The 15,830-nt window shown below is 39.2% G+C and overlaps 1 protein-coding gene across 2 annotated transcripts in view; it reads right to left on the bottom strand.

Annotated features, from left to right (window-relative positions):
* ZC4H2 (zinc finger C4H2-type containing) overlaps positions 1–15,830 on the bottom strand; it is a 107,341-nt gene that overhangs the window by 50,930 nt on the left and 40,581 nt on the right. The window lies entirely within an intron of this gene.

Genomic DNA, 15,830 nt, shown 5'->3' with positions numbered 1-15,830 from the left:
CTCAGCCCACTACAACCTCCTTCTCCTGGGCTCAAGCAATTCTCTGGCCTCGGTCTCCCAAATAGCTGGGATTACAGGCGCCCATCCACCATGCCCAGATAATTTTTGTGTTTCTTAGTAGAGATGGAATTTCATCATGTTGGCCAGACAGGTCTTGAACTCCTGAGCTCAAGTGATCCACCCGCCTCAGCCTCCCAAAGTGTTGGGATTACAGGCATGAACCACCACGCCCGACCCTAATAAGCATTTTTTAAGTGCTTACTCTGCACCAAATAATGTTTAATTATTGTATGTTTCAACGCACGGTAGTGATAAGGTTGGAGGAATATTTTAGGGAGGGACTCTGGAAGCAAAGTAGAGAATAATTAGAGGACATGAGACCAGGTAAGAGGCAGTTACTCAGAGTGCACAAATAGGCCTAGAGAGCTGGACTTCAGACAAAAGGAAGATGGTGACTCACTCCCAACTAAAGGTGAGTCAGAACTCTCCCTGAGTTTGTCCTTTCTTTTACTGAGCTTCAGTTTCCTCATCTGAAAAATGTACCTAGTAAGCCCACCTCAGAGGCTTGTTGTGAGGCCTCTATGAGATCATTCCCATGATCATGCTGAATACAGGGCTTGGTATATTGTAGGAGCTTGAGAAGTTTGTGGAACATGAATCTCATGTCATTCTGGATGTCCACTGTGATTTTAAGCATTCTCCAGGGAAGAAATTAAAGCCCTTCTCTTCTTTGGATCAAAGATGTAATAACTTTCTTAATCATAAAATTCTCCCTAGTGTCTACATTTTCCTATCATCTTGAAGGTTGCTACCTTGTAGAGCCACTAGTTGGTATTTAAAGAACACTGAGTTGGTTAGTCACAAACCCTGTGGATCCAGAGCCAAGAACTGGCCCCAGCTCTGTCTCATAAGGGGAGGAGGTAAGTGACAAGCCTGTGTAAGTGCCTAGCATATACTGGCTACTGTGCTGAGTCTGATATGTACAACCTATCATTTTATCCTCACAACCAATATGAAGGGGGCAAGTAGATTCATCCCCTTTTAGAAGGAAGAAAACTGACTCAGATAGGGAAAGTTGTTTTGCCAAGGCCACACAATAAGTTATGAAGCTAGAGCCTGTGCCCACTTTGGACCAAGTTACTTGCAGATTAATGAAGATAGCATGTCTGGAAAAAAAAATATAGCAACCAAAACTAAAATGGGGTCCTGAGTGTACATATCTATGTCAAACATAAAGTGGTTTATAATGCGTTAATGCTGGCTTGGGGAGAAGTGGAGGGTTTGTAAGGGATGTGTGGGAAGCAATTTATGAACCGTCTTTGAGATTTTAAATCTAATGTCTCTCTCTTTTTCCACTATCCCCTTCACCCTAAGAATCCTTACCACTGACTATGTTCACATGTCTGGTAAAAGTCTGGATGTGGCTACGTATCTGTTTCAATTAAATATGTTAATGGGTTTAGAGTCTGATTTGGTAATAATTTGGGAACTATCTTGTCTTTCAAGCCTCACAGAAATCCTAGTTTATAGATGAGGAAACTGAGACCAAGAGAGGCAAAGGACTTGTCCGACGTCACCCAACTTGGCTGAAACAGAACCAAGACTCCTGACTCCAGGGCCTGTGCTCTTCCTATGGCCTTGTGCTATTTGTAACAATTAAAATGTCCAAATACAGAAAGAGTAATATGCCTCTTAGCTTCTGTTGGTTTGCTTTTGGCTCCTTGACCTCTTTGAGAACAGATGTTTCACCTGTTCCTTGCTGAGTTTTAAGAATCCAGGCTAGCAATGAAAGGAAGGAAAATGTTGTAGAGAAAGTATGGGGAAGAGAAGGAAACCATAGCCTTCTGCCCCTTCTTCTGAAGCAGCACTTAAAACAGTAACTGCAAGCCAAGGTGGTGGCTTTTCCATAGTAAGTATTCAGTAGCTCTCAATTGATCAGAAGTTTGCAATGGCTGAAACAATATTTAAGATATGGGCTAGCAGTGAGTTCTAATGCATGATTTTATTAGAAGAACTGATTGATTTGAGGGGGTAGAAATAAAAAAAAATTCTTAGTTTTATCAGGGCCAACATTATTCTTATTGCTAAGAAACAAGTAAGTCAGGCAGGGTATGTTGGGGTTAATACCATTAAAATGCAAGAAATTAGCAAAAAGGAAGTCAGTCAGTCTCTTGTTAACATGATCATACTTTCAGGGAATAGATCAAGACTTTAAAAATGGAGGCCAGAATATTGAATTCACAGATCTTTCTTTGTACTTCAACAGTGAACTGAACTAAGAGGAGGCAGAGATGCAACAACATCCTTGGTCCCAAATTGCCTTTCAAAAAGTAGTGCAAATTACTTATTAAATTTCTCATTATATTTCTTAATCAGCATTTCTATGAGAAAAAAATGAGCCAAAAGTTTTCAGCCCAAAAATGTTTATTGTATACTTATGATGCGTCAAGAACCATCAAGGTTTCAGTGAAGATTTCATAGCAGATATGACAGACATGAGCCTTGCCCTTACCAAGCTTACCATTTAGTGAGAGACCAGCTATTACAAAGATCATGCATACATATATAGCTATACCTAGCAATCAGGGCTTGAAATAAGTCTAGGTTCTGTGAGCACACACATAAGGGGAGAACCAACTTAGTCCTGAGAAGTGAGCAAGGAGTCAGGGAAAAGCTTCCTGAACAAAATTAGGCAGGAAGGGAGAGGAAGGGAGGGAAATAGCAGGAGGCATCGAGGATTAATTCATGCAAACAGCTAACAAATATTTACTGAACACTTACTACATGCAAGGCACTCTCCTAGGTTCCAGGGATATATAGTGCTTTGCAGGTATTAAGTTAGTTTAATCCTTGCAAAAATTTCACAGGAAATATATATTATTATCATCCTTATTTTACAGAAGAGGAAGTTGAGGCACAGAGAAGTTAAGTAACTTGCCCAGAGTAACACAGCTAGTAAGTGGCAGAATTGAGATTCAAATTTAGAGAGTCTGCCTCCAGAAGCCATGCTCTCACTTACTGTGTTCTATTAGTTACCCAGGATCCCAGTTCTCAGGAAGTTTACATTCTAGTACGAGGAGCCAGACAATAATGACAGAAAAGAAAAAGAAATAAACATAATAATATTAGGGGGAGATAAGCCCATGAAACACTAATTGAGGATAATAGGAGAGAATAGTGGCAGGAGGGGGAATGTTTTAGTTAGGATGTTCAGGGAAGCCTGCTGTTCAGAGATGACATTGTAGTGGAAACGTAAGGAGTTCGCCATACAATGATCTGGAGGAAGAGTACTCCAGGCAGAAGGAATAGCCAGTGCAACGGTCCTGAGTCAGAAAATGCTTAGCCTATGAAAAAAAAGTAGGTAGGGCTCTGGCTGATTAAGGGGAGCAGAAGTAGACTGAGGAGACAGTTTATGTCATTGAACTTTTATTCTAAAAACAGGGTATTGTAAACTATGGTGATGAGTTTGGATTTTATTCTAATTACAATAGGCAGATATTGAAGGTTTTAAGCAGGGGAGCAACATGATCTAGTTTTTAAACATCACTGACTGCTGTGAGAACAGATTTTATTGGGGCAAAAGTGGAAGTAGGAAAACCAATGGGAAAACTATTACAGTTGTCCAGGAAAGAAATGATGGTGGCTTGAATTACAGTAGTAATAATAGATATGAAGAAAAATGGACTGATTGTAAACATATTATTGGGCACAGAAGTGATATGATTAGCTCATGGATGGGATGAAGAGGTACGGAGGGAAAGATAAGGCATCTAAAATGACTCCTGGATTTTTGGCTTCAGTAATAAGGTCAGTGCCATTTACTGAGACAGGAAAGACTGGAAGAGAACCATACGATGTTAGGGCTGGAAGGCACTCATGTGGTATATGGAAAAACTGAAGAACAGAAATGGTAATTGACCTCCCTAGGTTAGGGAATTAGGAGCTGAGATAGGTACTCTCATTCTTCACACTCTCTCAGAAAATTTTCATGTTCTTCATCACTTCAGCCCTTCAGCTAGGGTGTTGAGGGGTGTGTTTGAAGCCTTAACTTTGAAGATTCCCCTAGGAGATGGGACTTGTGGATGATTAGCTAGAATTTGTATCTGCCTACATAGACTGTGCTAGGTGTTCTCAGGCAATGTTTCAGCTGAGATTCTTGCTGTTTTTGATGGCTTTATGTCATTGAACTTTCACTCCTGTATTCTTTCTCACCTACCCAATGTCACTGACCTAGATCCCCCAAATGCAAATTTCAGGGAACAAAGATCTGGCAGTGGGAGTAGGGGAGTCCCACTTTTTCCCTTTCCAAGTCTGAAAAACCCTAGTGTAAAAAATCCTATTATAAAAGCAGTCTAGTGTACATCTACTGCATTTTCTTAGTAAACTTTCATCCACACCCTCCCCCTTCTTCAATTCCCACCTCTTTGAGAGTGACCAAAACTGACTGTCTAGCTCCAATGACCTTCCATTTCTAACAGCCTCCTTTATATCACCAGAACTAAGTATGGGATTGAGTTTCCCAAAGGACTGAGTCTTACCAGGTTCCCTGCACATCTTTCCCAGGCTGGGGTACTTTAGAACTATTCACAGGGCCCTTGTCCCCCTCATAGAGCTGTTTAATGATTAAATGAAAATAGATAAGGTATGAGAAAGCACCTAGCACGTTGATTGAAATATAATGGACATTCAGTACAGGTCAATATCCCTCATCCTTCTCATCACTTCTCCTAATTCTCAGAGTCATTTTGAGAACCCAAATTTGGAGATAATTCAGTGAATAGAAACAGGAGAGGACCATGAAAAACTACAAATAAGTTGTCTTGATTTAGGTTTGAGAAGACAATGATACAGGCTTCATTTAAAGATCTCAAAATGGACAGGGCAGCATTTGATGTGAAGGTTGTAGCCATTATTTCCCCTGAGTCTGGGGCAAAAATGGTTTCAATTATAGTGGAGGCTTTAGAGGGATGATAACTTGTAAAGCCACAATGACAGATAAGCAACCCCAAGGAAAAGATGGACAGATTCAACTGTATAAAAATGTACAATGAAAAGTGACACTCATAAAAAAAAATGAAACAGACTGGGAAAGTAAAAATAACTCATAAATCTTAGTATTACCCCACCCAGGGGTTGGTTGCATTGTAAACAATAGAATAAACCTTATGCCTATGAATGAAACATCTGGCATCTGCAAGTAAATGGATTGGGAGAGGAGTGGGAAGGCAGATGTTCTCTCCTGGGCCTTCGAAATCCCCTTGCATATATCACATATAATTTCCCAGCTTGACTTCCCAGATAGCGCTTCCTTTCCTAGCACAGGTGGCAGTATGCATAGTGGTGAGGCACCCAGACTCTTCAGTCAGGCTGCCTGAGTTCACCTCTGGTCTCTACTGTTTTTAGCTAACTGACTCAAGGGCAAATAACATCCCCTCTATGGGTTTTGGTCTTTTCATATGGAAAATGGAAATGATAGTAATTGTGACTAACTCTTAGGGTTGTAATTAAATTAATATATGTAACTGGCTAAAACAGCATAATAAATACTATAAAAGTGTCTGCTATTATTAAGATGGATATTCTTCAATAAACTTTCTTGTTACCTCCTTGTTTTCCATCATTGGCAGCCTAGCTACCCTACCAGACAGGTTCCCATTATCCTCTAAATCACAAGACTTGAAAAGGATTGTGCTTATCTACTTGGAACTGAAAATACCAAATAAATGCATCATAGATATGGCCAATCTGTCATAAAATTGAGGATATAACAAATTTAAACATCTGACATTATTTAAAAATAGGAAAATCATGTTCCCAGTCCTATAAAATGATCATAAATTTACTATATACACTGATTACATAATCTACTCTTCCAATTAATAAGATAAATCATATATAGTATATGTTAGTACATAAAAAATATATCTCAACTTACATCATAAACTGGATCAAAAAACAACATGCGGCTCTACTGAATACTATTCAAACATTTAAGTTAAAAAAGTTTTGTCTTCTAAAAATTTAGATAAGCTTCTTGGGGAATAATTTGAATGATTTTGGGTTTCTTGAGGGAAAAAGAGTAATTGAAGAAACAAAGGAATTTAAGGAATTTCTTCCTGACCCAACATTTCACTTCAACATATTTATTAGTACCCTCCTTGTTTTCTTTGTTGAAATTTTAGATTCAGGGGGTATATGTGCTTGTTTGTTACATGGATTATGTATGCATAATGGTGGGAGTTGAGCTTCTAGAATACCCATCACCAAAATATTGGACATTGTACCCAGTAGGTAATTTTTCAACCTGCACCTCCCTCCCATCCTCCATGGTTTTTGAGTCTCCAGAGTCTATTTTCTCCACCTTTATGTCCATGTATACCCTTTGTTTAGCTTCCACTTATAAGTGAGAACATGTGATATTCTATTTTCTACTCCTGTCACTTAGGATAATGTAATCACCCAATGGTTTCATCTTGATCACTGCCCAGAAAAGCCAATGCATTGAGAACAGAAGGTTTTCGCAATAGAAAAAGAGTTCAATAAATGCAAAGCCAGCTAAACAAGAGGACAGGAGTTTATTATTACTCAAATCAGCCTCTGTAAAAATTTAGAGGCTAGGGATTTTTAAGAACAGTTTGGTGGGCAGAGGGCTAGGGAATGGGGAATGCTGTTTGGTTGGATTAAGGATGAACTCACAGGGAGTCAAAGCTTGTTTTCTTGCACTGAGTCAGTTCCTGGGAGTAGGGGCACAAGACCAATGAGGCAGTTTACTTGTCTGGGTGGCCCAGCTGGTCCATCAGAATGCAGGGTCTGAAAAATACCTCAAACACCAATCCGAGGTTTTACAATAGTGATGTTATCTATAGAAGCAACTGGGGAGGCTAGCAATCTTGTGACCACTGGCTACATGAATCCTGAGCCATTATTTCTTATCTTGTGACTACTTTGTTAGTTTTACAAAAGAGGCCTGATCCCCAAGCAAGAAGGGGATTTGTTTTGGGAAGGGGCTGTTCCCATCTTTATTTGCTAAACTACAAGCTAAATTCCTCCCACAGTTAGCTTGGCATATGCCCAGGCATGGGCAAGGGCAACTTGGAGGTTAGAAGCAAGATGGAGTTGGCAGTTAGGTCAGATTTCTTTCACTGTTAGAGTTTTCATATGTCAGATTTTCCTCACTGTCACAATGTTCACAAAGCTGGTTTCAATAATGGCCTCCAACTCCATCCATGTTGCTGCAAAGAACATGATTTTGTTCTTTTTATGGCTACATAGTATTCCGCGGTGCATATACACCACATTTTCTTTATCCAATCAACTGCTGGTAGACACTTAGGTTGGTTCCATGACTTTGCTGTTGTAAATAGTGCTGCAATAAACATACGAGTACAGGGGTCTTTTTTATTATAATGACTTCTTTTCCTTTGGATAGATACCCAATAGTGGGACTGCTTGGTTGAATGGTAGTTCTGTTTTTAGTTCTTCGAGATATATCCATACTGTTTTCCATACAGGTTGAACTAATTTACATTCTCATCAACAGTGTACAACCATTCCCTTTTTTCTAACATCTGTTGTTTTTTGACTTTTTATTAAAAGTCATCTTGACTGATGTAAGATAGTATCTCAGAGTAGTTTTAATTTGCATTTCTCCAATTATTTCTGATGTTGAAAATTTCTTCATATGCTTGTTTGCTGTTTGTATGTCTTCTTTTGAGAAGACATGCCCTTTGCCTGCTGTCCTAGGGGCTGGAGATCCAGAGAAATAAGAACAGTTCCTGCTTTGAGGATGCTCATAGCTTATTTGGAGATGGGCCAGTAAATAAGTAATGACAATACAATGTGAGCTGTGTTATAATGGAGGAGTGAATAGTAAACTCTGGGATAACGTAAGGGGGATTAAGAAACTCTACCAGGGGCCGGGCGCGGTGGCTCAAGCCTGTAATCCCAGCACTTTGGGAGGCCGAGACGGGCGGATCACGAGGTCAGGAGATCGAGACCACCCTGGCTAACACGGTGAAACCCCGTCTCTACTAAAAATACAAAAAACTAGCCGGGCGAGGTGGCGGGCGCCTGTAGTCCCAGCTACTCCGGAGGCTGAGGCAGGAGAATGGCGTAAACCCGGGAGGCGGAGCTTGCAGTGAGCTGAGATCCGGCCACTGCAGTCCAGCCCGGGCTACAGAGCAAGACTCCGTCTCAAAAAAAAAAAAAAAAAAAAAAAAAAAAAGAAACTCTACCAGGGATAATCTGAGAGGGTTTCCCAGACAGGTGTTTTCAGAACTAGATCTGTGGCAGGCACCATTAGAAACCTTGAATCAATTTTCCTATGGCAAGCAGAGGCATGCTGGTTGCTAGAGCCCACACTCCTCTAAGCCATCACATTTTGAGTAGAGGCTAACTGAACATTTCTCCTCTTGACCCTCTTACTTCCTCAGCTGATTTAGCCCTATAAATGTTAGTGGGCATCAAAGCTGGAAAGGCCTCTCAGAAGACAGCTATATCCATGGTTTTCAAACTGGGTTTGGCAGAACCCTAAGATTTTAGAGTGAAGGGAAGCCACCCCTACTCCTTTTTAAACTAGAACTTAATTGGTATTATTTTCATATTTGGGGATTTTGTGGAAGATATTTTTCAATACAGTGATCTGTTGCTTAAAAAGTATTTGAAAAACAGTGATTTATTCCAATTTGTCCTTATTTTAAAGATAGAAAAACAGGATCAAAGTAAGCAAGGCTTGGCCAGAGATCAAAGAAATGCAACAACAAAACAAGTGCTATCAAGACAAACATGCTTATCCTTTACTTGTCAAAGACAGCTTTTTGGTCTATTAGTCCTCCAGTCCCAAGCTAGATGCTCTGCCTTCCATGTTTCAAGATGTGGCCTAGTACTGCTTTATTAGCAGTGGCAAGCCAGGTCAAGCTAAAAGGGGCCAGAATCTAAGGCCAGGCATTCCTCCCATCTCCCTGCTGCTACATAATGACATTGGAGTTAGTGAGTGAGGAGAGAAGACTCAGGCTCCAGGTATAAAGCTGGACTACGGTATATTAAGTGGCAAGCCACAGTTCAGGGAGTCAGTGGAGTATGACGTAAATTAGTAGGGGCATCCCAACAGGTAGAAGATGCAGAACAAGGAAGGCTCCAAGGCAGTCCATGTTTTGAAGGTCCCACTGGGCAGTTGGTTCCAAGATGGTGTGTCCATAGAAACAGGGGTTTCAGCTACCAGACTTCAGGTAGTCTCTAAGATGGAAGTAATGGAGGAAGGTAGACAGATTGTCCAGTGAGAGAAAAGCAGGTCTTCATTTTAGAGGACCTGGTGACCTGGACAGCAAATTGGGGCATAAAGAACAAGGCAGGAGCCTAATGATAAACACTGGGACAAAATGTCAATTATCTCCAAATTGACATACAGGTTTAATGGCAACTGATATCAAAATCCAGAAATATTTTTGGTAGACACAGACAAGATAGTTCTAAAATTTATATAGAAAGGCAAGGGAACTGAAATAGCTAAAAACAATTTTGAAAGAGAATAAAGCGGAATAAATCATTCTACCTGATGTCAACATTTATTAGACAGCTACAGTAATCAAGGCTGTGTAGTATTGGTGGTGGAATAGACATATGGATCAATGGAACAGAATATAGGACCCAGACATAGACTCACACATATATGCCAAACTGGTTTACTATTTTTTTCTTTTTTTTCTTTTTTTCCACAAAGGTGAAAGGAAGATCTTTTTAACAAATGATGGTGGAGAAAGTGAATATCTGTTAGGAAAAAAAATTTTTACTCGAAAGACCTCACATCTTATGCAACAATTAACTCAAAATGGATGACGGATTTAAATGTAAAATGTAAACCTATAAAACTTTTAGGAAAAAAAAAAAGGAGAAAACCTTTTGGATCTCGGACTAAGCAAAGGATTCTTAATTTGACACCAAAAGCATAATCCATAAAAGGAAAAGCTGATAAAATGAACTTTATCAAAATTGAAAATTTTTTCTATGTGAAAGAAGATGAAGAGACAAGCTATACACTAGGAAAAAATATTTGAAAACTACATATTCAACAAAAGACTAGTATCTAAAATATATTAAGAACCCTCAAAGTTCAACAGTAAAAACTTAACACAATTTAAATAATTGTCAAAAGATATGAAGAAACATTTCACTGAAGAGGTTATACAGATGGTAAATACATGAAAATTTCTTCAATGTCATTAGCCATTTGGGAAATGCGAATTAAGACCATAACACAATATCGCTATAACCTATCAGAAAGGCCAAAATAAAAAATGGTGACAGTACCAAATGCTGGCAAAGATACAGAGAAACAGAGTCACTCATACATTGCAGGTGAGCATGCACAATGGTACCACCATTATGGACAATGGTTTGTCAATTTTGTATTTTTAAAAAAGAAACACACAACTACCACATGACCTAGTAATTGCAATCCTGAACATTTACCCCAGAAAAAAGTGAAAATTTATGTTTATAACAAACCTATACATATTTATAGTAGTTTATTTATAATAGCCCCAAACTGGAAACAACCCATATGTTTTTCAACAGGGGAATGTTTAAACAAATTGGTATATCCATACCATGGAATACTCCTCAACAATAAAGAAAACTATTGATACATCTGTGGGTAAATCTCCAGAGAATTATGCTGAGTAAAAAAAGTCAATCCCCAAAGGTTACACACGATATGATTCTATTCATGTAACATTCTGGGAATGACAAAATCATAGAAATGGGAAACAGATTTGTGGTTACCAGAGGTTACAGAGGGAATGGTAGTGGGAGGGAAGTAGGTGTGGCTATAAAAGGGCAATATGAGGGTTCATTGTGGTGGTGGAAACGTTCTGTATCTTGATTATATTAATGTCAATATCTTCTCTGTGGTATTGTACTATAGTTCTGCAAGGGGTTACTTTGGGAAAAACACAGTAAAATTTACATGAGATCTATCCGTATCATTTTTCTGCAACTGCATGTGAATCTATAATAAAAACAAAAAGTTAATTAAGAAAAAATATTGTTTATCTTGATTACTGAGATTTTCAGCATTCCCTTAAAATTATGCTCAAGGCAACTACCTCCACTCACCTCACTCTAGTTTCAGCCCTCTTCCTTCTCTTTCTGTGTCTCCAGGGCCTAGTATAGACCCAGCCCTCAGTGAATTAATGCTGTACAGATGGGGAATGAATGACTTCCCCTCAGATGAATTATTCCCAGTCATACTATGCTCACAGAGAGAAACAATATGCCTTCTCTCCTCCTCCCCAATTTCTTTCTTTCCCCTCTGGTGTTAATGATCAACTTTCAACATTTTTGAGGCTGTCTGATTTCAGTTTGCGAGCCCAAATATATCAGCAATCTTCTACCTTTTTCAGAGGCACATAGGGGCAAAGACTACACTGAAAGGATCCTAGACCAGGTGTTGAAAATCCTAGTATTCAATGTAGGCTTAACAACTGATTGGATGTGGGACCTTGGACAAGGCACTTTACTTCTTGGAGCCTCAGTTTCTCATCTGCAAAAATGGGAAAATAATAATGCCTTCCTGCAAAGAAAGTATCATTACCTGGAAAATTCAGAGTAGCTGAAAGATTTGAATATTCACTTTACATCTCCCTATCTCTGTGAAATGAAGATAAAAGAGGGGAGGTATGGGAAGATGTAATGGTGATTGTATAAGAGCTTACTTAGGGGTTGTGGTGCTACATTGTCACTATTATCTCCACTGGACCTTCAAGATCATCCCAGTGGTCAATACAGGTTAAGCATAGGACTTAACAGTTGTGAATGGCTCAAATTTCTTCCTATTTTTTAAGAATCCTGACATATTACAAAGTGGAGGGGTGCAGTGGTGTGGGCCTGTAAATCCAGCTACTCGGGAAGCTGAGGCAGGAGGCGTGCTTGAGCCTAGAAGTTCAAGACCAGGCTGAGAAACATAGCGTGACCCTGTCTCAAAATAAAACAAACAAAACTATTCCCACAGCTTGCCAGGAGTAAAAGAAAAAAAGTAGAAACATTGGCAGTTCCTCAAAAAGTTAAACATAGAATTACCCACATGACTCATTAATTCTACTCCTAGGTATATACCCAAGAGAAATGAAAACATATATCCACACAAAAACTTGCATATGAATGTTTATAGCAGCATTAACCTTAAGAGCCCAAAAAGTAGAAATGAACCCAAATACCCATCGATTGATAGAGTGGATAAATAAGGTTTGGTCTGTCTTTAAAATGAAACATTATTCATCCATAAAACAAATGAAGTATTGATCATATGCTAAAGCAAATTAACCTTGAAAATATGATGTTAAGTAAAAGTCAGACACAAAGGACTATATGTTGTATGATTCCATTCATGTGAAATATACAGTATAGGCAAGTACATAGAGACAGAGAGTAAATTAATGGTTGCCAGGGGCTGCCGGGAGGAAAAAATGGGGGAGTGACTTCTTAATGGTTATGGGGTATGAAAATGTTCAAGAAGGGCCGGGCGCGGTGGCTCAAGCCTGTAATCCCAGCACTTTGGGAGGCCGAGACGGGCGGATCACGAGGTCAGGAGATCGAGACCATCCTGGTTAACATGGTGAAACCCCGTCTCTACTAAAAAATACAAAAAACTAGCCGGGCGAGGTGGCGGGCGCCTGTAGTCCCAGCTACTCGGGAGGCAGAGGCAGGAGAATGGCGTGAACCCGGGAGGCGGAGCTTGCAGTGAGCTGAGATCCGGCCACTGCACTCCAGCCTGGGCGGCAGAGCGAGACTCCGTCTCAAAAAAAAAAAAAAAAAAAAGAAAATGTTCAAGAATTATATAGTCATGATGGTTCCAAAACATTGAAAATGTACTAAATTATACACTTAAAACATAACTGCATATTTTTATTGGTGAAACTTATGGTGAGTTATATCTTGATAAAAATGTCAAACCATGCCTTATTTCATTGACAATATAAACTTTTCAGTCTCAACTTAAGACCTTTCATAAATGAGACATTCAGAGCAAATGAGTGTTCCTGTTCCCCTTCCCCTCCTGACTCCAATCTCTGATAGGCTCAGATTGAACATCCCTCAATCTATGTCATCTACATGTCTGCTAAGATTATAGCTGTATCCACTAATGCCCACATCGAGGCTCAGATATGCTCCAGTTTATAAGCTCATCAGCAAGACTTATAATAACCTCTGCCCACTGCCTTGTGGGGTTCAGAATTTATTCACATTCTCAAACTTGGGTTTGGGTGATCCCTCACAATAGCTGAATTCCCCAAGCTTCCTTTATCCCAAGCATACCCAGAGTTCAGTGATCCCAGGGATCAGACCTGGCCATGTTGGTACGTCATTCCCTAACTCTAACTTGCCTGCTCTGTCTCATGGTGTGCCCAGTCTTCAGGGCTACATTTCTGCTTTTTTCCATCTTTTGTGCTGATGGTTTACTGTGGTCGATACCGCCAAGTTCCATTCCCTCTTTTCCTCCCACACATACCAAGCACTATCAAGGCTCATCATTCCCCACCCTGCTTTCAGTGTCTGCCAAAACCCTTATTTAAGACAGATCTGATCCTCGCACCTCCTGGATTCAGACCATGTCCTGGAGCAGAATCTTCCAAAATCCCAGGTGCTACCTCCTTGGTGATTCCTGAGTATTTCACAGGAATCTGGATCCTTGGCTGCCTGACACACCTACTAGAAAGCTTAACTTAGTGATGTCACATCAGGTATTGGACCCTGGTCCTGGGCCACTTAACTGCGCTCTCATTAGCCAACTTCTGCAAGCAAGGCTGTTGCATCCTCCACATAGAGTTGCAAGATTTATCAAATAAAGATACAAGATGCCCAGTTAAATTCGAATTTCAGATAAACAACAAATACGTTTTTCGTACAAGTATGTGCCATGCAACATTTCAGACATATTAGGTTTTTTTGTATATAAAGTTCAAATTTAACAGGCATCTTGTATTTTATTTGACAACATTCCCCCAGTGGAGATGGCATCAGCTTAGCCACCTCTTCCCTTCAAGCTCCCTGTCTTGGTGTTATCACCCTGCCATTCATGTGTTGTCTAATTTATTGATTTTAGTTCTTAATCCCAGGTTTCCTAGTTGCTATTACCTGAATCTTTGTGTTCCCCTAGAAAAAAATTATGTTAAAATCCTAACACCCAAGGCGATGGTATTAGTAGCTAGGTCCTTTCTGAGGTGATTAGGTCAGTGTTCTTATAAAAGAGGACAGAGAGAGGTTCCTTCCCCCTCTGCCATGTAAAGTTACAGTGAGAAGAGAGCCATCTATGAGGAAGCAGGCCCTCACTAGACATGGAATATGTTAGTCCCTCGATCTTGGATGTCTCAGCCTCCAGAACTGCAATAAACAAATTTCTATTGTTAATGAGGCACCCAGCTTATGGTATTTTGTTATAACAGTGCAAATGGAATAAGACCCTACTTATTGCTAAGGGTCTTCCTCTACCCTACTCCCCCAGAGCCTCCCCTCCTCTTCATTTTAAACCTGCCGACTCTTTTTTTCAGAATAATAATAAGAAATGTTTGAGCACTTATGTGAAAACACTCTGCTTGGTGCTTTACCTGCAGTCTTTCATTTCATCTTCAAGGCAGTTATTAGTTCAACTCTCGTTTTACAGATGAGAAAACTCAGATGCAAATAGATGAAGTAAATTTGCTCAAAACCACTTACTAAATGGCAGAGTCAAGATCCTACTTATGTGTATTTTCATGTGTCTAAGATAATTATTTCCCACTTAAAAGGTCTATATCAGAATTTTAAAATGTTTGTGTCTCCACTTAAAAAAATGCCTCAAGTATTTTATTTTGCCAGTTATGGAAATATAACTTCACTTTTGCATGATGATTCATCATTAAATAATAAGTAACCTTCATTGAGTGATTAATATAGCCTAGGCACTGTTAACCCTTTACAGGTATTAATTACTATGATTCTCATAACAATGTTATGAATTAGGCTCTATTATTATTTTCATTTTTAAAGCGACAGAAACAGACTCACAGAGAGGTAATGTAACTAGTCAAGGTCACCAAGTTCATAAGTGACACAGCAAGGGTCAAAGCCAGGCAATCTGACTACAGAGCTCATGTGTTGACCACTATGCAATACTTCATATAAACAAGTCAAATAAAACGTTATTATATCTATGTTGTTCAAATTAGGATATTCTTAGGGATCCATGAAAAGTTTTGCTTTATATTATTCAAGTTTCAGAAACCCTGCACTATTTTTTTACTTCCAATTTGTTCCTATTAACTTTATCATTTCCAGCCTATGAACTTCATGGTTGAAAGGCAGGTTCAGGAATTCATTTCACAATCATGAATGATCTGTGATATGAATCATGATCTGTGATATACTTTTTGTGCTCTGCTTGGCTTTTTTATTTACTGAAGCAATATTGTGGTATTAAAGCAACAGAATTTCAACAAATACTTATGGTAGATTCTTTAACAGTTTAAAGGTGACCCAGTAGTAGGTGAAAATATTAGAATCTTAATCCTATTCCCTTATTTGTCTCTCACCTTCTTCCACAAAAAGAATTTCATGCAGTTTACAGAGATACAAACATTGCAAAACAAACAAAAAACAAAGAAAATGAAAGAGTAAAGAGGGACAAATGGGAAATAAAAGCATAAAGTAAGATACATACAGAAGTAGAACTAGAAAACAAAATCTTACATAACTGCTAGTGGTAGCCACAAATCTATCTCAGAGCTTCTTAACAGCCAAAGTCGTAAGGAAATTACAAAATCAGTCATGCTTTTCTAGGATTCATGGGGAAAAAAGTA

This window comes from Chlorocebus sabaeus, chromosome X (assembly GCF_047675955.1).
Source record: "Chlorocebus sabaeus isolate Y175 chromosome X, mChlSab1.0.hap1, whole genome shotgun sequence".
NCBI classification, from domain to species: domain Eukaryota; kingdom Metazoa; phylum Chordata; class Mammalia; order Primates; family Cercopithecidae; genus Chlorocebus; species Chlorocebus sabaeus.
This window is presented reverse-complemented; position numbering and strand designations above follow the sequence as displayed.